Below are 21,407 nucleotides of genomic sequence, written 5' to 3'. Positions count from 1 at the left end.
AAAAAAAACATGTAACCAAAAAGCGGATTCAAGATGAAAACCTAAAAAGACCGATGAATATTGAATCAAAGTCAAATGACTGACATACAAGAAATGATCCCACAGAATTTTGATGAAGTTCCACACACCTAAAAAATCATTCTCAATAGCTTTGAATTGGTGAACATTTTCAAAAGACGTACACGAAGTTACCAAGACACAACAACCATCCTGAATAGTTCAGAGTTTGAAGAATCATATCTTATCAAGAATTGATCCCTAAAACATATTTCATTCTCAAATTAACTTAAACCTTGGAATCACCATTAATCTTGACACTTGTTAAAGAGTTATAATTCGAAAACATTAAAAGAGTAATTGATTTGTTAGATCCTCAGTGAACTCATATTTTAAAAAATGTTTCAATTGATCCAGATGAAAACTTGGCGTGAGAAAATGAATTGATCCATATGAAGATACACTCCAGTTGAGAAAGAATGAAGTCAATAAAATCAAAGAGGATCTATGAATAAAGACTTTCCATGCATCTTAGCATCACAATCAGTCATGAGAGTATGCAACTGTATCATTAACATACATTTTCCCTTGTAAATACATCTTTGCATCACACATTTGAAATGTGTATGTTGCATCATTGAATTACAACATTCACTTTCACACTACACATTTTTAAACATTTAAAAATCAACAAAAAATCTCATTTTTCCTCACACGAGGATATTTTGATTTTGTTTCAATTATAATATCACAGTCCTTGTCACACCCAAAATCAGATTTAATATTTTAGTCTCGATAAATCAAAATTCTTATTGGCTTCAATTATTTAATTTTGGACAAAATGAATAAATTCTAAAAAGATATTGGCTTATCTTGTAGTTTTACCAACTAATTTTTATAATAAATTTTCTTCAAATTTTCGGTTTTAGAATTCTGTTTAAAGTGTAATTCCGAAATTTGTTTTATTTCAAGTTTGTTTCTTTTTTATCTCATAAATTTATCTTATTATCTTAAATTGTTTATTTTATATATTATTATATTTATTATTTATTTTAATTTTAAATATATTTTGTAAACTATCTATGTTAGAGTTGATCTTTAAATAGGATTTCTATCTCTGTCTCTATTTTAGTTGAATTTGATCTTATCAATTTATAAAATACTTTTATTTTCCCTAAACTCTATATATTGTTCATAAATAAAGAGATAACATATTCATCTTATCTCTTATTATTTCGTTTCATTCTTCGACTATTAATTTAGTCATCTTTTCTAAAATCGTGTAGCCCCTCTCCAATGAAACCTTCGACTCAAGATTCCGACCACAAAAGTCTTTGCTCGTCAGTATATTTATTGTTATACGATTTAAGGTGCATGTCTTGCCGTGCTACAACCGTTTTAATTTTGTTTAATAGTTTTTCTGTTGAATCTGAAATAATTAAATTCTTATCGATGTTGTGATGATGTATCTGAATCTATGTGTGTCTTCATCTGTTGCTGAATATGTTATGTGATAATTGTTTGACTGGTTGAAAATTGGTTTGAAGCATGACTGTTCTGTGATATTATTGTATTAAATTCAATCCAGATAAATATGTTATGTGACACATGTTATATATCGACTTTAGAATTTATGCTATACATTTTGACTTTTATATTATGTAAATATTTTTATATTTGGATCTAATCGAAATTCATGTATAACATGTTGTGATGTCATTCTGGGTTGGGATTGATATGGGAAGTTCAGTGTATTCACCTGATGGGGTGAATTTTACTTAGGATTCAGTGGCCTTTACCTTTTTGGTGGATCCCACTTCGAATGGTGTGTAGTAGAGAATGGTTCTGGGTAACCTAGTTGTCGACACAATTTTTCACCCGGGCGGGGAAAGACCGATATCGATGGTTTTCTCTTTGAAAATAATTTTCGAAATGTGACACCATAAAAACCGGATGATTTTAATAAAACATTTTTTTTATCAAAATACAGAGTTTTGGGGATCTACGAAAATCCAGAAATCGGGTTCGGCAGTCAGTTACGCGTGGGGAAGGATTAACACCCCCACAAGAGCCCAAAAATTGGTACCTAGTTGGTTACCCTATATTTAAAATCAGAAATTTTCAATTTGATCTTTGTTTAATTTGAAAACATTACAGATGCAAAGTTGAAAAGCATATTCGTTTATTGAAACCGATAGTATTTGGTCCTAGGTGTAAATGCGGGAGATAGGCTATTGTGCCTAATAACCGAATATTACATTGTTTTCAGAAAATCATGATGTAATCTTTGAAAATGATGTCGACCTATTTTGGAAATTACCAGTAGTCACCCTCGGAGCATGATTGCGGGAGATATACTATTAATTCCTTAATAAGTGAACAGTGCCTTAGAGTTAAAAATAAAATGCGATCAACAAAAATTTTATTTGTCCTAATTAAACTAAAAGTAAATTAAGGTTTTTATAGCTTAAAGTTTCAAATCATGAAAGTTAAAGGACCTAGAGGCTCAAACCTAGAAGTATAGGTTCTCATATTAATCCTATTTGATTTTTAAACCGGTTATTGAATCGAATAATCGAGATGGTCCTTCGAGCATTTAGGCGAGGGCCAAATCGAATTATTCCATAAATTAAAAGACTAGTTTGAAATCTAACTAAAAGTGGAGGCTCTAATATTAATCTTAATTAATTATGTTAAAAATAAAATTCTAATCGAAATTCGGGACTAAAAAGTCAAGATATAAAATATCGAGTTCAAAAAGAATTAAAAGCTTAAACCTAAATTAATAATTTCTAAAGTTGAGGACTAATTTAATCTAATTTTTATCTAAATTATTAAACCTAAATTTTTTTAGAAAATATTAATTATTAATAAATTTTAAAATTTGAGCAACCGATTCGAGTAATCGGGCATTTTATGCGAAAACTCGACTCGAATTTCTCCCTAATTAAAACTAATGTGAACTCCTAATTTCTAAGTTTGATCCAAATGTTAATCTAATTTAGAAATAAATCTAAGAAAATAAACCATGAAACAAAACAATTAATAACAAACTTAATTAAAATAAAAATAAAAAAGTACAATAATAAAAACAATACATAAAAAAACTTGAAATAAACATAAATTAAAGGACCTAATTGCATTAATATAAAATGACCATGATTAAAATGCAAGAAAATAAAAGTAGCTAAATCCAAAATTAAAATATGACTAAAAATGAATAAATTGTAAATATCACATCCAAATCATAATAAAATAAAAAGCATAATCTAAAACAGTGGCTAAAAGAATAATCATAAAAAACAGTTACTAAAATAAAATGAAGTGTAGGTTAATATGCTTAAATGCAAATACATAAAATGCTCGAAATAATAAAAAGCTGAAATAAAATATAGCAAAATTAAAGGGAAGAAAAATAAAATGCTGAAATTTAAAGTGTTGGAAAATAAATAAAATAAAACAGAAATAAATTGCATAAATTTAAAAGTTAGGGGTTAGTTTGTGCAATAAAATAAAATGTTAGTAAGTTAGCGGTTAGGGGTTAGCAGGGTTCGGACCATAATAATGTGGGTCTTACCCTAGATCGGGTAACCACAAGGTCGAATCGAATAATGCAATAAAAAATAAAAAAATAAAAAATAGTGGTTAGCAGAGTCCGAACCATAATAATGTGGATCTTACCCCGGATCGGGTCACCACAAGGTCGAATCGAATAATGTAAACAAATATATAAAAATAAAATAAAATAAGTTAGTGGTTAGTAGAGTTCGAACTATAATAATGTGGATCTTACCTCGAATCGGGTCACCACAAGGTCGAGTAATAAGAGAAAACAATAAATAAATATATAAATAAATAAATAAACAATAGTTAAAATGCAATAAAATAAAAGTTAGTAGTTAATATGCAATAAAATAAAAGTTAGTAGTTATAAATAAATAACATAGAAGAACAGTGACCAAATTTAAAGTTAGTAAAATCAGCATGCATATTCGAAATAAATAAGAAATAAGTTACCAGAGTGCAAAAAAGGCTAAAAAGCGGGGGGGCTGACAGGTGGTTTTCCCTTAATAATGACCAAACAATAAAAAACGTTGAAACTGGGAGGACTTATGGGCAATTAGCCCTTAAAATAAGTGACCAAAACGTGAAACGCTAAAAACCCTAGAACTATGCGTGATTTACCCAAATATCAAAACAAACAATTCCCCTCTTTTTACACTAAACAGAAACCAATGAAGCATCCTATTTACCATTGCAGCTCACTATAAACCACCACCAATGCCGACCGTCGAACTCCGGCCAACAATACACCCACACCTAACGCTTGCCACAATGCGGGTGGCCAGAGAAGTCACCTAAGCAAGGCAAAACAACCCAAAAAAAACTTATTTCTCTTCTATTTTCACGTTGGTTGAACCCCCAAAGAGCACGACCACCCTCTCTTAACCGTGAATCGACGCCTCTATAAAACTCTGATCGTCTTAACGATGGTCAATTTAACCACAACCTAGACCTAAGCAACCCAAAATAAAGAAGTTCGAAACATCCCCCAAACGCACTGACAACTACTCACATTCCTCTCCGACGTACGACGACCGACCTCCCCTACAAGCGACGACAAACCACCGACCGAAACATCCTCACCACATTTGCTTTATTACTTAAAGAAAATAAGTACAACAAAAATGAAAAATGAAAAAATGAAGACTAAGGAAAGACCCAACTTTTCTTATTTGCTTTCTGTTTTACACAAACAGGGGTTACAAAACCGGGGGGTGACAGGCTTCTTTATTTTGGGTTGCTTAGGTGTAGATTGTTTAGACCGACCATCGTTAGGCCGGTCGAAGTTTTATAGCGGCGTTGATTCACAGCTAGGAGATGGTGGGAGTGCTCTTTGGGGGTTCGACCAACATGAAAATAGAAGATAAATAAGTTTTTTTGGGTTGTTTTGCCTTGCTTAGGTGACTTCCCCGACCACCTGCGTCGTGGCCAGCGTTAGGTGTGGGGGTGTTATCGGCCGGAGTTCAGTGGTCGGCATTGGTGCTGGTTTGTAGTGAGTTGTAATGGTGAAGAGGATGTTTCACGGGTTTCTATTTAGCGTAAAAGGGGGAATTGTTTGTTTTGATTTTTGGGTAAATCACGTATAGGTCCCCGAGTTTTTAGCATTTCACGTTTTGGTCACTTATTTTAAGGGCTAATCGCCCATAAGTCCTCTAAGTTTCAGTATTTTTTACTTTTTGGGCATTATCGAGGGAAAACCACCTGTCAGCCCCCCACTTTTTAGCCTTTTTTACACTCTGGTAACTTATTTCTTATTTATTTCGAATATGCATGTTGATTTTACTAACTTTTAATTTGTCACTGTTTTGCTATGTTATTTATTTCTAACTACTAACTTTTATTTTATTGCATTCTAACTTTTGTTTTTTTTATTTATTGTTTCTCTTATTACTCGACTTTGTGGTGACCCGATCCGGGGTAAGATCCACATTATTATGGTTTGGAGTATGCTAACCGCTAATTTATTTTATTTTATTTTTATATATTTGTTTACATTATTCGATTCGACCTTGTGGTGACCCGATCCGGGGTAAGATCCACATTATTATGGTTCAGACTCTGCTAACCACTAATTATTTAAATTTTTATTTGTTTTTTTATATTTGTTTGCATTATTCGATTTGACCTTGTGGTGAACCGCCGGGGTAAGACCCACACTATTATGGTTCGGACCCTACTAACCCCTAATCGCTAACTTACTAACATTTTATTTTATTGCACAAACTAACCCCCTAACTTTTAAATTTATGCAATTTATTTTTGTTTTATTTTATTTTATTTATTGTCCAGCACTTTATTTTTCTACCCTTTAATTTTGTTGTATTTTATTTCAGTCCTTTTTTATTATTTCCAGCATTTTTTTATATTTGCATTTAATCATATTAACCTACACTTCATTTTATTTTAGTCCCTATTTTTTACGGTTATTAATTTTAGCCGCTGTTTAGATTCTGCTTCTTGTTTTATTATGATTTGTATGTGATATTTGCAATTTTTCATTTTAGTTACATTTTAATTTTGGATTTAGCTACTTTTATTTTCTTGTATTTTAATCATTGTCATTTTATATTTATGCAATTGGGTCCTTTAATTTATGTTTATTTCAAGTTTTTTATGTATTGTTTTTACTTTTTTACTGTTTTTATTATTGTACTTTTTTATTTTATTTTAATTAGGTTTGTTATTAATTATTTTGTTTCATGGTTTATTTTCTTAGATTTATTTCTAAATTAGATTAACATTCGAATAAAACTTAGAAATTAGGATTTCAATTTAGCTTTAATTAGGGAGAAATTCGAGTCGAGTTTTCGCATAAAATGCCCGATTACTCGAATCGATTGCTCGAATTTTAAAATTTATTAATTATTAATATTTTCTTAAAAAATTAGGCTTAATAATTTAGATTAAATTAGTCCTCAACTTTAGAAATTATTAATTTAGGTTATTAAGCTTTTAATTCTTTTAGAACTCAATATTTTAGATCTTTACTTTTTAGTCCCCAATTTTCGATTAGAATTTTATTTTTGACATAATTAATTAAGATTAATATTAGAGCCTCCACTTTTAGTTAGATTTCAAACTAGTCTTTTAATTTAGGGAATAATTCGATTTGGCCCTCGCCTAAATGCTCGAATGACCATCTCAATTATTCGATTCAATAATCGGTTTAAAAATCAAATAGGGTTAATATTAGAACCTATACTTCTAGGTTTGAGCCTCTAGGTCCTTAACTTTCATAATTTAACACTTTAAGCTATAAAAAACCTTAATTTATTTTAGTTTAATTAGGACAAATAAAATTTTGGTTGATCGCATTTTATTTTTAACTCTAAGGCAATGTTCACTTATTAAGGAATTAATAGTATATCTCCCACAATCATGCTCCGAAGGTGACTATTGGTAATTCTCGAAATAAGTCGACATCCTTTTTAAAGACTACATCATGATTTTCTAAAAACGAGGCAATAATCGGTTATTAGTCACAATAGTTGATCTCCCGCATTTACACTTAGGAGCGAATGCTATCAGTCTCAATAAACGAATATCCTTTTCAACTCTACATCTGTAATGATTCAAATTAAACAAAGATTGAACTCAAAATTTCTGATTTTAAATATATGGTAACCAACTATGTACCAATTTTTGGGTTCTTGTGGGGGTGTTAATCATTCCCCACGCATAACTGACTCTCGAACCCGATTTCTGGATTTTTTAGACCCTCAAAACTCTGTATTTTGATAAAAAAAAATGTTTTATTAAAATACCCAGTTTTTATGGTGTCTCAGTCGCACCTGAAATGATTAGTGGAGACTCCTCACATTTTGAAAATTATTTTCAAAGAGAAAACCCCCAAGTCAATATCGATCTTTCCTTGCCCGAGAGAAAAACGGTGTCGACAGTTTGGCGACTCCACTGGAGAATTTTATTTTTAAAACAAATTGAGAGTCGAGCCACGAGTTGGTTACCCTATATTTATGATTCTGGAAATCATGAGTTCGATCTTGTTTAATTTATGGTTCATTATGTTCTTTCAAAAGAAAAAATAGATTTTCTCTTTGGTTAATGCTTGCACTTCCGTTAATTATTTAAGTTTGTTGCATATCATAGCTCTAAACCTGAACTCTAACCAGGTTTACCTAAGTAGGGAAAAATGTCACACCTTATGAGGAGCATTGGGCTTCCTTGTCTGGGTCTGATAAAGTATCTCTAGAAAGTACCCTAAGTTGCCTATCCGGTTATCAGATCCAAGGTACGCTTTTAGTGGTGTGATCCCTTGAGCTGAATCTAATTCGCAAGTCTGTAATGAGCCAGAATCAGGGTCAACCTTAGTATGTTGTAAAGATGGCTAGGGAACCCGTTACTAGAACCCAACCTCATATAGAGAATTTAGTAAACCTACACTGCTTGAGCCATATGGATAGACCAAGAGAATTAGAACGCATGCAGTTAGGATTATTAATTTCCTTTGTATGCCATTTTCAGTCTCATTTTTTAGTTGAAATTAATTATTGTTTCTAGGATTACATTTCTTTTACAAACCATTTCAACTAACTTGATTCTTTTTGTCTTGTTTCTACGACTAACATTGTTCCTTTTGTCTGGTTTTGTTGCATTTTTTGCTTAAACATGACATATCATTCAAAGGTATTGATCCTTTAAATAATTAATCGTTTAGAATGTTTTTGAAAAACAATACCCACAACAATGCCTTTCGCTGTGATCGAAAGAATTTCAGAGGTGCTCTATGTAGATCGAGTAGAATCAAGAGAGAGTTTACCTACTAAGGAGACAAGCAGACATCTACCGACTGAGATAACAAGGTGGACTCAAGAAGATATGATGCTGAAGCCAACAGTTGAAGATCACGAACCAGCTCAAATTTTTTTGAAAATAGGAGATGAAGTACAAGCTTTGAAGATGGTGTATTACCCAGATGCTCGCAGGAGCTGGATAACTTACAGGTGGACCAGATTTTCACTTCCCTAGTGTACAGAGACATTGTCGTTTTGTCAAGAATTGTTCAATGAACAGTTATTTTTAGGATCAATTCCTTGTTGCATTTGCATCTTGCATTTGCATCTTGTATTTTGCACTCCAATTTTTTCATCTTTGCATTTGCATGTGCATTTTTGCATCTTTGAAGTAGCATATATACATTGTACATTACATGGTATACATTGCATCTTGACATACATTAATCACAGACACGGGGAGTAACTTGCGAAGAATCTCGTGATAAGAGTTTTGAGGTAAAATGAAGTCACCCCATTCGTACCTAGAAGAGGACTGAGAGCTATGGACGTGATGTTAGCCCCGTCTGAAGTTTGAGGCACATCATAGAGGTATGTGGGGCACCGAAGAGCAATATCCAGAATGTAATTAACCCAAGAGCATAAACCTTTAATAATGAGACATCTTGGTGTGAATCATGAAAAATTCTTTCATCCACTGTGAAACCTTATGACACTGGCTTTGTCTTGTTTTGAAATTGTTTTTCTTTCTTCATTTTCAAAATAAATATTTGTTGATTGAGTTTATGAATTAAAGGTTATTTTGCTACTTCATTAATTATGGATCTTTGAAAAGTGGCAAGATTAGACCTTTCATGCTCCATCCAAAGCCGAAAGAACCATTGTTTGATTCCTCACCCAAAATAACAAAAGACTGAAGTTTGACATCACTTTCCCTAGAAACAATAAAGTCATACCCTTATCCCTCGAGGCACCAAAACCTGTACTTTTACTTTCCCAGACAGAAATACGATTTCCATAACATTACCTTTTTCAGAATTACGACTTTAAAGTTACACATTTCCCTTCCTAGACACGGAGCCAACATTCATTTCCTAGCCTCAATAAATCATGGGGGACATAACGAGAACCTTTCCTGCAAGAAAGACAAGATAGAGTGTTGCGGATCAAGTTTTTGCAAGAGAATTCGAATAATTGGGGCATACTATGAGCAAAAGAAAGAAGAAAAAATAAAGGAGAATCATTGAAATAATTCTATCATGCATTAATTACGTTGTTTTCATGTAAATAAGGTTAATCCTGAATACTTGTCCCCCTAGGGATACCTCTTTTACAAAGACTTCCATGTATGAGATGATGAACGACTTTGTTTCATTTATCCTTTCAAATATATCCTTGTTGTCCCCTTTTGAGTCTATAGTATTTTTCTTCTGATTCAACCCTAACCAAGGATCACCCTCCATACAAGGGGGGGCAAAGATGAAGGACATCTTCTCGCATGAGTGAAGATCATCAATCCAGATTTCGGTACAGAAGCAAGTCATGATGAAATAAAGTGAGAAATAACAAGATACCTTGATGTAGACCAAATACGAAGCGCTTGAAGATCAAATCGTGTTGACGACACAGATAGAAAGAAAAAATATATAGCAAAAAAAGAGACATAAAAAACAGAAAAACAGAAAAAAGAAAAAAGAAAAAAGAAAGAAAAAAAGAAAGAAAAAAAGAAAAAGAAGAAAAAATAAAGAAGAAAATAGGCATATCCAACACTTCAAGACGAACGGTTCAAAGATTTAGAATCAATTAGCCAGAAGATCAGAGAACACCAAAGGAAAATAAAAAGAGAATAAAAGACACACGAGTATATTCAAGTCAAGCAAGATAAGATTGAAGACAACAGAAAGAATTGATCATTGGTTCAATAACCCTTAAACACTTTTTTGGGACTATTTATCCATTTTTTCATAACCATGAACCTCAACCTACATTATGTGCCTGAAAAGTCCCTTCTAATCATACATGGATTTCTAAGTGGAGACACTATCTTCAGATTTCATTCCTCCCCTTAGGGTTAATTTTATTTGCGAAAATTATTTTTTCTAAAATTTTTAATGCATGATAGGGAAAAATAATAAAATGAGGGTTCAAGACATAAAATTTTAGATAACGTCTTGAAACCAAAGGAGAATTCGAGTTGAAAACCTGAAAAGGCAGGTCGAACATGAAGATTGTCAACCACTGCACAGAAGACGATCTTATACATTTTGATAAAGCGTTGCACACCAAAGGCACTCACGAGGGTTGAGAACCAATAAACATTTCTAGAAGAGAAGCATAATGGTTGCTTTATTAGGTAAATGAACACCAGAATCAATGACGCAAGAAGTCAACCTGAAACACATTACCTCCTCAAATTAACCTGAAACACATTACCTTCCCAAGTCAGCCTAAGCCTTTTATCAGCGTTAATCTTTATAGTTTTCAAATGTATATAATTTTTGAAGGATTAAAAGAAAATTTGACTTATTTGATATTCAGCGAATTCTTGTTTTACAATTTCTTTTAATTGTGAGCCGGAAGAAAATGACAACACTTTTGAATTTTATTCAACATTTTTCACATTTCTAAAATAAAAGGAAGATAAACATTTTCAAACAGGACAATTTCAAGTGAAAAAGGTACTTGAAGCTGGTGAGGCTCATTCTGCCTCTTTCGAAGAAAAAGAGCAAACGATGCCAAAACAATGAAGCATTTCTTAAAAGCAAATAATATGAGAGATCCGAAAGACCGGAGAACAGAACTTCTAACATTGTCAGAAGCAAATGGTCGCCTTATTTGAATGTGGCACGCAGCCCAGCTCATAGCAAAGATGAAAGACAATCATGTTAGAAGAATTGATCACTTCCTAAGTGTCCATCTGGTCGTGGCATCATGAAGAGAATCCCTCAAGTTATTCGTTAGCATTGCCAATTAGCGACACAAGAGTAAGGCCATTCAAGATTAAGATTTTGGCACAAAGAGAGTCATGAGTACCCACATTGGGGTATTACCAAAACAAGATGTCGTTAAGATCACAAGATTTAAATCAAGCATATATGAAAAATGAGTCTCACCGTTTGGAGTACTCAGGGTCGAAAATGAAAAAAAAAATCTTACCTTGAGAAACAAACCATTCAATCTTCAGTTGGAAGACATGTACTGAGAAGCAAATTTGATTGAGCAATCGAGTCAGGGGCAAAAATGGAGTCAAGGCCATATACCTGGTCACAACAAGAATTTGAGAGAGAAAACATTTCCTCTGAAATGAAGCAGAAAACAAAGACCAAAAGATGATCAGGTTGATCCTTAGAAGATTGCAAACTTGAGCAGACAAGTTGCTACATCGATATTGAGGCAAGTTCCATTCAAGAATGATCAAGTGAAGGAAGACTGAGGTCTTCACTTTAATCCAGAAGAAGAATTGATTATCAACATTTCTGCATACAGGAACTTCATGCATTACATTTAGATACATATCCATTGTATGCACATTTCATGCATCAAGGCATATTTTTAAGGATTGTTTAATGAAAAGAAGAGAGCGAAGAAAGAGCATAGTTCAAGTCTCAAAAGGAGAAGATTCTGTCAACGTGGCTAAGCCTCAAGGATCAAGGAGCCCAATCGAGAAGAATCATTACATTGATGTGGGGCACGTTACCCAAACAACTTGATATTTTCAAAGCAATTTTTAAAAAAGAATTTAAGCCTAATTTTAGGGGTTTCTTGATGTTTTTAAATGTGTTTTAGAAATTAAACATGATTTTCAGGGGTTTCTTGATGATGATTTTCAATGAATTTTTTAAAAAGGAGACTAAGCCTAATTTTTAGGGGTTCATTGACAACTAAGAAACTAAACTTGATTTTCAAGGGTTTCTTGATGAGTAAGTCCTTCAAGATATCAATAAGTCTTTTGAGCGTGATGTTTAAATCCTTCGGGTCATCTATAAGTCTTTCGAGTAAGATGATAAGCCTTTCAGGCTATTAGGGATGCACAAAGTCAGATTTAAATCCGATCTGGATCGAATAAAAACCGATCTGGTTTTTTCACCTAACCAAAAAACTGGATTTTAAAAAAAACTGGTTCGGATCCTAACCGGTTTGAAGGGCCGGATGGTGTAATCGGTTTCGATTTGAAAAAATCAGTTTTTTAAAAAAACCGATATTTAATATGGTAAAAAAATCGGTCGTCCAATTTTTTTCCAAATCGGTTATATTAACAGCTAATTTTTTAACCCCATACCGATTTTTTATCCATTTTTTTTTCAAACCAGTTTTTAATCCGATAAAAAAAAAGCCGTCCAATTTTTTCCCAAACCGATTATACTATCCGGTTTTAAAATATCCGATCTGGTTTAAAAAACCCAGTTTTTACCAAATCCGGTTTCATATATTTTTTGCGCAAAATCGGATATTCGGATTTTTTGTGCACCTCTACGATCATCCATAAGACCTTCGGGCATAATGTTTTCAAATGAGTTTTTAGAAACTAAGCCTGATTTTCAAGGGTTTCTTGATAATTATCTCCAAAGAGTTTTTAAAAGGAAGTTTAGCCTAATTTTTAGGGGTTTCTTGACAACTAAGAAACTAAGCTTGATTTTCAAGGGTTTCTTGATGAGTAAGTCCTTCGGACCATCAGTAAGTCTTTTGAGCATGCTTAAATCCTTCCGGTCATCTATAAGTCTTTCGAGCAAGATGATAAGTCTTTCGGGCCATCCATAAGACCTTCGGGCATGATTTTTTTCAAATGAGTTTTTAGAAACTAAGCCTAATTTTTAGGGGTTTCTTGATGATTATCTCCAAAGAATTTTTAAAGGAAGCTAAGCCTAATTTTTAGGGGTTCCTTGATGAAAACTGAAAAAGTAAGTTTTTTAGAAACTAAGCTTTATTTTCAGGGGTTTCTTCATGTTTTTAAATGATTTTTGAAAGAAACTAAGCTTAATTTTAGGAGTTTCTTGATAACTATAAATGAATCTTTTTGAAGAAGCAAAATTTATCAAGGGTAAAAAAAATTACAAAGGCAAGATGCACCCATTCACAAGTCAAGATTCACAAGAATACACTCAGATGCAGTAGATAAATAATACAATCAAACTAGGAAAAGAATGAAGACTACTCTAGCAATGAAGACTGCTCTTACATGAATTTGCATCTTTGCATCATACATTTCATCATTTCATACATACATGATCAAGAAAACTTGCATTCATACATGAATTTGCATCTTTGCATCATACATTTCATCATTTTATACACATGATAAATTTTGATTTCATCTCATGAGGATGCCTATAAAATTTATTTTGAAAAACTATTTTGTCCTTCTTAGGATCATCTTTTCTACAGAATTGTTTAAGTCATTCTCAGGACCGTTTTTCTGGGATGCTGCGTGAGTCTTTCTTAAGATTTTTCCCTGGAAATATTTTCAATGATTTCTTTCTTCCAACTTGAATTTTCTAGGTCACTTCAATGAGAATGAGCAGTGTCGTTTCCAGGATGTACCCAACAAAGACAAAAACTCAGCAATTTGCAAGATTAAGGAATTCAAAGAGCCAATAAAGATTTCATTTTATGACTTCAGCAAAAAATCAATCCATAATTTTCACCATTGAAAGAAATGGATCTCAGTAAAATTCGAGGACCTTCGGGTCAATACCTTTGGGTGCTTCAAACATAATTACTACTGACACATGATAATCTTTTGCAGGTTTAAAAATCTTCAAAGAGAAGATAAATCGATCAACATTTCCAATGAAGAGTTCATAATGAGAAGAACTCATCCAACAAGGGACAAGAAGTTCATAATGAGAATAACTTGTTCAACCTCGGTTCAACATTTCCAGTGGAGAGTTCATAATGAGAAAACCTCATCTAACGAGGGAGAATAATTTCATAATGATAAGAACTTGTTCAACCTTGGATCAATGTTTCCAGTGGAGAGTTCATAATGAGAAGAACTAATCCAACGAGGGAGAAGAAGTTCGTTCAACCTTGGATCAACATTTCCAGTAGAGAGTTCATAATGATAAGAACTTATCCAATGAGGGAGAAGAAATTCATAATGAGAAGAACCTGTTCAACCTTGGATTAACATTTACAGTGGAGAGTTCATAATGAGAAGAACTCATCCAACGAGGGAGAAGAAGTTTATAATGAGAAGAACTTGTTCATCCTAGGCTCAACTTATCTAGCAAGGGAAAAGAAGTTCATAATGAGAAGAACTTGTTTAACATTGGTTTGATTTCATCACAAAAGGAAATGGATTGACATCCCCAGCGAAGAGTTCATAATGAGAATAACTCGCCCGATCAGAAGAAATTGGAGCTCCAGATGCGAAACAAACATCGTAGCTAGACAAAATTAGGTCATTATTTGTCTTTGCTTCGTCATTGTTTACATAATAAATGAGCAAAGAGGGGCAGCAGTAATACACTAATTTTGTCCTAAAATAAAAGAAGGAATGAAATCCAAGGACTAAGTATGTAATTGTACTTACTGTAATTTGGGGGCTTTAAAAGCCAATCCAAAAGCAGAAATTGGATCTCTCTCCCCCGATTTTTGTACCTCTCTCCCTTTTTTGTAATCACCCCATGTTTTGTATCCTGAAGGAGAAAGGCAAATAAAAAACGTAAAAGAAATTTTTTTTCCTCCTTGTTTATTCTTTCTTTGGACGTGAGCATGTAGGAATAGGGGTGTGAGTGGAGGAGGTAGTCCTTCACCTCGGTTCGTGGTCCTCACCGGCGTGTGTTAGAGAACCGTCGAGTAACCATGACTGTCAGTTATAAAGAGAGGGTAGGAGAGGTAAATAAAGGCTTCTTTTAGTTCGATTTGGGTGGCCTTTTCGGCCTCCCTTCTCGTCGGTTGTTGTGGCCTAGTCTGTGTTTGGGTTAGACGATGACCACTAGAGGTTTGACGATCGACGTCGTTAGTCTTGGGGCTTAGGTGTGATGGTCGGGTAGTAGAATAAAATAGAGAAGTTTTTTATGTGTTGTATGAGAAAGGGGGATTGTTTTAAAGTTTTTAGTTTAAGCGCAAGATAGGTCCCCAATTTTATTATATTTATTACTTTGGCTACCCTTTTTTTGGGTTAATCATACTTAGGTCTCTTCACTTCTTCCTTGTTTTTACATTATGGTCATCATGCATCTTTTTTATTTATTTATTGTGATTCTGACTCACTGTTTTGATTTCATATTATTTTGCTCATTTATTTATAGCTTATTTATTCTAACTTTGACATGCTATTTTGTTTATTTTTAATTTGGTCACTGATTTATACTAATTTTTATTTTATTGCATATTAACCACTAACTTTTATTTCATTGCACTTTAACCATTGTTATTTATTTATTTATTATTTCTAATATTCAATTCGACCTTATGGTGACCCGATCTGGGGTAAGATCCATATTATTATGGTTCAGACTCTGCTAACTACTGACTTTTATTTTATTGCACTCTAACAATTATTTATTTATTTATTGTTTCCAATAATCAATTCAACCTTGTGGTGACTCGATCCGGGTATGATCCGCATTATTATGGTTCGAACTCTACTAACCACTAACTTTTTATTTTTATTTTAATTTTTATTTTGTTAATTATTTGAATTATTTGATTTGACCTTGTGGTGATTGGATCTGGGGTATGATCCACATTATTATGGCTCGGACTCTGCTAACCGCTTGCATTTCTAACCGCTAATTACTAACTAGTAACATTTTATTTTTATTCCATTTTATTTCTTCTATTTAACTTTATGCACTTTTAAATTTATGCACTTTTATTTTCCTTATTTAATTTCAGTACTTACATTTTATTTGCTTTAATATTCTAATCGTTTATTTCTGTCTGTTTATTTTTATGTACTTTAATTTTATTCGTTTAATTACTATATTTTATTTCTATAATTTAATTTTTGCATGGTTATATTTTGTTTCCTTACATTTTACCATGTATGGATATTATATTTTTGTTCGTATTATTTATGTGTGTGTATATATATATATGTTTTTTGTTCTTGGGAATTGGTTTCGACTGATTGTACGAAATCCTAATTCAATTTTAATTCAAATATTTTCAAGAGCTGCATTTTTAGAACGGGCGTGAAAAGTATCACTTAATCAAAGTGTTGCAATACGATACAACGTTCAAACAAAATGAGATCTTAAAATGAGTCAAAGTTATTTTTATTGCTAATTAATCGATTTTAATACAAATGATGAAATGCATGTTTATAAATGGTAATTTATGTTATAGGATGAAAAACAAATATCCAAAATTACACGCTAGTCCTTTTAATTTAGAGGATAATTCGAGTTGGCCCTTGCCTAAATGCTCGAAGGACCATCTCGATTATTCGACTCAATAACTGATTTAAAAATCAAATAGGATTAATATTAGAGCCTACATTTTAAGTTTGAGCTTCTAAGTTCCTTTAATTTCATAATTTGACACCTTAAGCTAGAAAAAGCCTTTAATTTACCTTAGCTTAATTAGGATTAAATAAAATTTTGTTTGATCGTATTGTTTTTCTAAACCTAAGGCATTTTTCACTTATTAGATAATTAATAGTATATCTCCCTCAATCATGCTCCGGGAGTGACTGCTGAGAATTCCCGAATTAAGTCGACATCCTTTTCAAAACTATATCATGATTTTATAAAATTAAGGCAATGTCCGATTATTAGGCACAATAGTTTATCTCCAACATTTATGCTAGGGGTGAATGCTATCTGTCTCAATAAATGAATACCCTTTTCAACTTTTGCATCCGTAATGATTTTTAAATTAAATAAAGACCGAACTCAAAATTTACAATTTTAAATATAGGGTAATCAACTAGGTCCCAATTTTTGTGCGCTAGTGGGGGTGCTATTCCTTCCCCACACGTAACTGACTACTGAATCCGATTTCTGGATTTTAGCAGACCTTAAAATCGATATTTTGATAAAAATAAAATATTTTATTAAAATACCCGGTTTCTATGGTGTCCCAATTGCACCTTAAATGATTGGTGGTGACTCCTCACATTTCGAAATATTTTCAAACAGAAACCCCCCGAGTCGATATCGGTTTTTCCTCGCTCGGGCGAAAAATGGTGTCGACACTAGTCTTCTGACGGTGTACGAGTGCATTACATTTGCATATTTATTTGTACCATGAATATTATGAATCAGATTGTGATTATGCTTGTTGTTTTTTTTCCGAATACTTAGTTTATTTGCACATTTTGACCACATTGAGCTCTTTGGTCACCCCATTTATTTCTCCCTATAAGATATTTCAAGATGATAGGATCAGATTGTCATCTCGAGAATCGGAGTCTCGGATTTAAATTACATTTCTTTTAATATTATTTTTTGATAAAATGATAATAATTCTATAAATTATTTGAAAATTTGAATCCACTTTATTAAATTTTTTGAAATAATTTTTGGATCACTTTAGTGATCAATGTAACCTTCTAGATTTAGCTGTAATGTCTAGGTCGGGTTTCGTGGGTTACATTCATCCCTTGAGGATGTTTTACAAAAGATATTCTTGATTTTTTCCTCTTGAAGACTTTTTCAAACTTTATCTCCTCCTTTGAGGATTATTCTTAAAAAATTCTTAAGAATTATCTCTTGTGTATGTTTCTTTAAGAATCCTCATGAGGTATAGTCTTTGAAAATTCTTTCTTGAGGATCTTTTCTAGTATTCTCTCCTCTCTTGAAAGTTTTTCTTTGAAAATCACAATTTTCCTCCCTTAAGAATATTTTTCTAGAATCTCTCTTGAGTTTCTTCCAAAGTTATAAACCTCTCTTGAAGGTATTTTTTATTCCCTTAAAACACAATTTTGTTTATCTTGAGACCAGTTTCCCTTGAAACACATATGTTGTCTCCCTCGATACTTGTTTCCCTTGAAACACATATTTTGTCTCCATTGAGACATATTTCCCTTGAAAGACAATTTTATCTTCTTGAAACTTGTTTCTCTTGAAACACAATTTTATCTTCCTTGAGACTAGTTTTCCTTGAAACGTAGATTTTTTCTCCCTTAAGACTAGTCTCCTAAGACTAGTCTCCCCTGAAACTCTGATTTCATCTCCCTTGATATCAGTTTCTCTTGAAACATAGATTTCGTCTCCCTTGAGACCAATTGACCTTGAAACATAGATTTTGTCTCCCTTGAAACATAGATTTTATCTCTATTGAAACACAAATTTTGTCTCAAGGAATTTTGTCTCATTTGATACTAGTTTTCCTTGAAACAAAATTTTGTCTCTTGAAATCAGTTTCTTTTGAAACATAAAATTCGTCTTCATTGAGATCAGTTTCCCTAGAAACAATTTTGTCTCACTTGAGAATGTTTCATATGACACAAAATTTGGTTTCATTGAGACCAGTTTCCCTTGAAGCATAATTTTGTCTCCCTTGAAACCAATTTCCTTTGAAATAGAGAATTCATCTTCATTGAGATCAATTTCTCTTGACAATGTTTCTCAATCAGTTTCCTTTGAAATGGAGAATTCATCTTCATTGAGATCAGTTTCTCTTGAAACAAAACCAACCTCCCTTGACATTTCCATTTAATCTTGAGATAAAGGCAAGTATTTCTTAAGACCAATGATTTCAATCTCCTATTTCATCACACGTGATCCTTTCCCAATTTCGTTTGAGACACCTTTTGTAACATCCCTTGAGGGTTGTTTGTAAAATTCAATATAATGATGGTGTTAAATCTCTTTCGAGATGTTATCTTATCCATATTATAGGACATATTCATTCACTTTAACATTTGGTAGAGAATAAGTTTTCGAGAGGAGATGAAATTATTAAGAACGAGCTTCATATCCATCTGTGTGGAGGAATGGAGCATATTATTAAGAGCAAGCCCAACATCCTTTGTTTGGAGGAGTGAAGTAAATTATTACAAGCGAGTCCATCATCATTTGCTATCGAAGAGTGGAGCATATTATTAAGAGCGAGCGTAACATCCTCTACTATGAAGGAGTGAAGTAAAATTATTGAGAGTGAGCCCAACATCCTTTGCTATGGAAGAGTGGAGAAAAATTAACGAAGAAGCCCAACATCTTTTGTTATGGAGTAGTGGAGCAAATTATTACGAGTGAGCCCAAAATCTTTTGCTATGGAGGAGTGGAGCAAATTTTTATGAGAGGACCCAACATCCTTTGTTGTGGAGTGGAGCATAATACTAAGAGCATCCCTAGGTCCTTTGCATGAGTAGAGCAACTTTTAACATATAAACTATTCGGACAAAATTTGTCATTTTTCTTTTCTTATACTTGCTTCTTAGTAATGGCAAATAGGGGAAGTTGTCGTTACTTTGTTCGGGCTTAATACCTTGGCCCAGATCCAATAAAACCATTTTCAACAAGCCAACCTAGGTCTTAACTTGAAGCTAAACCCTATCAAACCCTAGTGGTCGTCAACCATCAACCTCCTCTAAATTCTCCACTAGCCACAGAAGAGACCCTCTCCCATTCTAATTCTACCTATAACGATCTTATCTCATCTCACAAATAAATTCCATCCAAACCCCGTTGAATATGACCCCCACAACATCATATTCAGCCCCTAATATCTCTATATAAATCACACGAATTTAACAAAAAAAAAAATCTAAGTTGGAGAGAATCTGGAAAAAAGAGTAGGCCAACAAAGAAATTTGGGGAACCACATATGAAAAGAGAGGATTGAAGTTAGAGAAACAAATCGAAAAATATAGGAGAGGATCTTACCTTTCAATCAAAGAGGGACGATGACTTTTGGGGACTCCTTAATTTCGTGAATTTAAACAGTCAACGTGAGGTTATCGATGCTAAGATCAACATATTTTAAAACTAGCTCCATCTAATAGCTGAGATCGAAGATCAATGAGGTGAAAACTAAATGGTTCTCAGTTAATTCATGGAATTTAGAGCATCTTCAAGCATAAAGGAAACCGGATCCAGAATTAGGGGACCCAGAGGAGTCTTCCGGTGGAATTTGAGCTCCATCAACCACTATTAACAGTGATGAATGATGCTTGGTTGACGACAAGTCGACAACAAGTGACAGGCGATCGGTGACCCACTGGCCAGACTTCCAGAGAAACTAGAGAAATTGTTAGATAGAGACAATGGAAAATAAAAAGAATATAGAAAGTGAGAAAAAGAGAGAAAAAAAAGAGTATTTAAAACCTCCCAAAACGACATCATTTGGGAGGATTGTACAAACCCCAAAATGGTGGGACACTCGACCCATGACATGTGCCCGACCCGATTCGCTCTTGGATCCACGCTTTTCTTTCATTTTTAGGTAAAATATATTTTTTGTCCCTCTAGTTTCATTATTTATTTTATTTGATCCTTTTGATGTAATTTCTCACTATTTTGGCCGTTTTAATTTTTAATGTTTTCCAAGTCGTATTTTATAGATTAATTACCATATTTGTCTCATGTAAGTTCATATTCTTGCAATTTAATCTCGATATATTAATAATTTATTTTTGGATATTTTCTTTCACATTTTTAAGGTAATATTTTTCATGTATAATAACTAAATATCGTGATCATTACTAATATTTTTTTTTCAAGACAACATATATCTTACCTACGTATCAAATATTTTAGCGTTGTAGGGGTGCTCTAACATTTCCCATTCATAATCGTAACTCGAATCTAATTTTAATTTTGAATTTAAATATATACCCGATTTAAGGATATTTCGTCGTACCCAACTCAAAACGATCAAAGGTGACTCTAAACAATTTCAAAGGTCCAACATTTTTCGAACCACCACAAAACAGTTTCAAAAATGATTGTTCTATTGACTATTACCTCGGTAAAGCGAGTGTTGTTACTGATGCTTTGAGTCAAAGATCGGTGGTTGATTTGCAAGCAATGTTTACTAGATTGAGTGTGTCTAGTGATGGTGGTTTTGTAGCGGAATTTCAAGTTAAATATGACCCTAAATAAAAACGGTCCATTTTTCTATATACTTATAGTGGAATAAAAATAAAAAAAATTGTATGTAAAATTGTAAGAATATAATGCATCTTTTAGTTATACTATG

This window comes from Hibiscus syriacus, unplaced genomic scaffold, assembly GCF_006381635.1.
Source record: "Hibiscus syriacus cultivar Baekdansim isolate YM2019G1 unplaced genomic scaffold, ASM638163v2 tig00000205_pilon, whole genome shotgun sequence".
NCBI lineage: Eukaryota > Viridiplantae > Streptophyta > Magnoliopsida > Malvales > Malvaceae > Hibiscus > Hibiscus syriacus.
The sequence above is the reverse complement of the archived record's forward strand: the minus strand, read 5'-3'. Positions refer to the sequence as shown.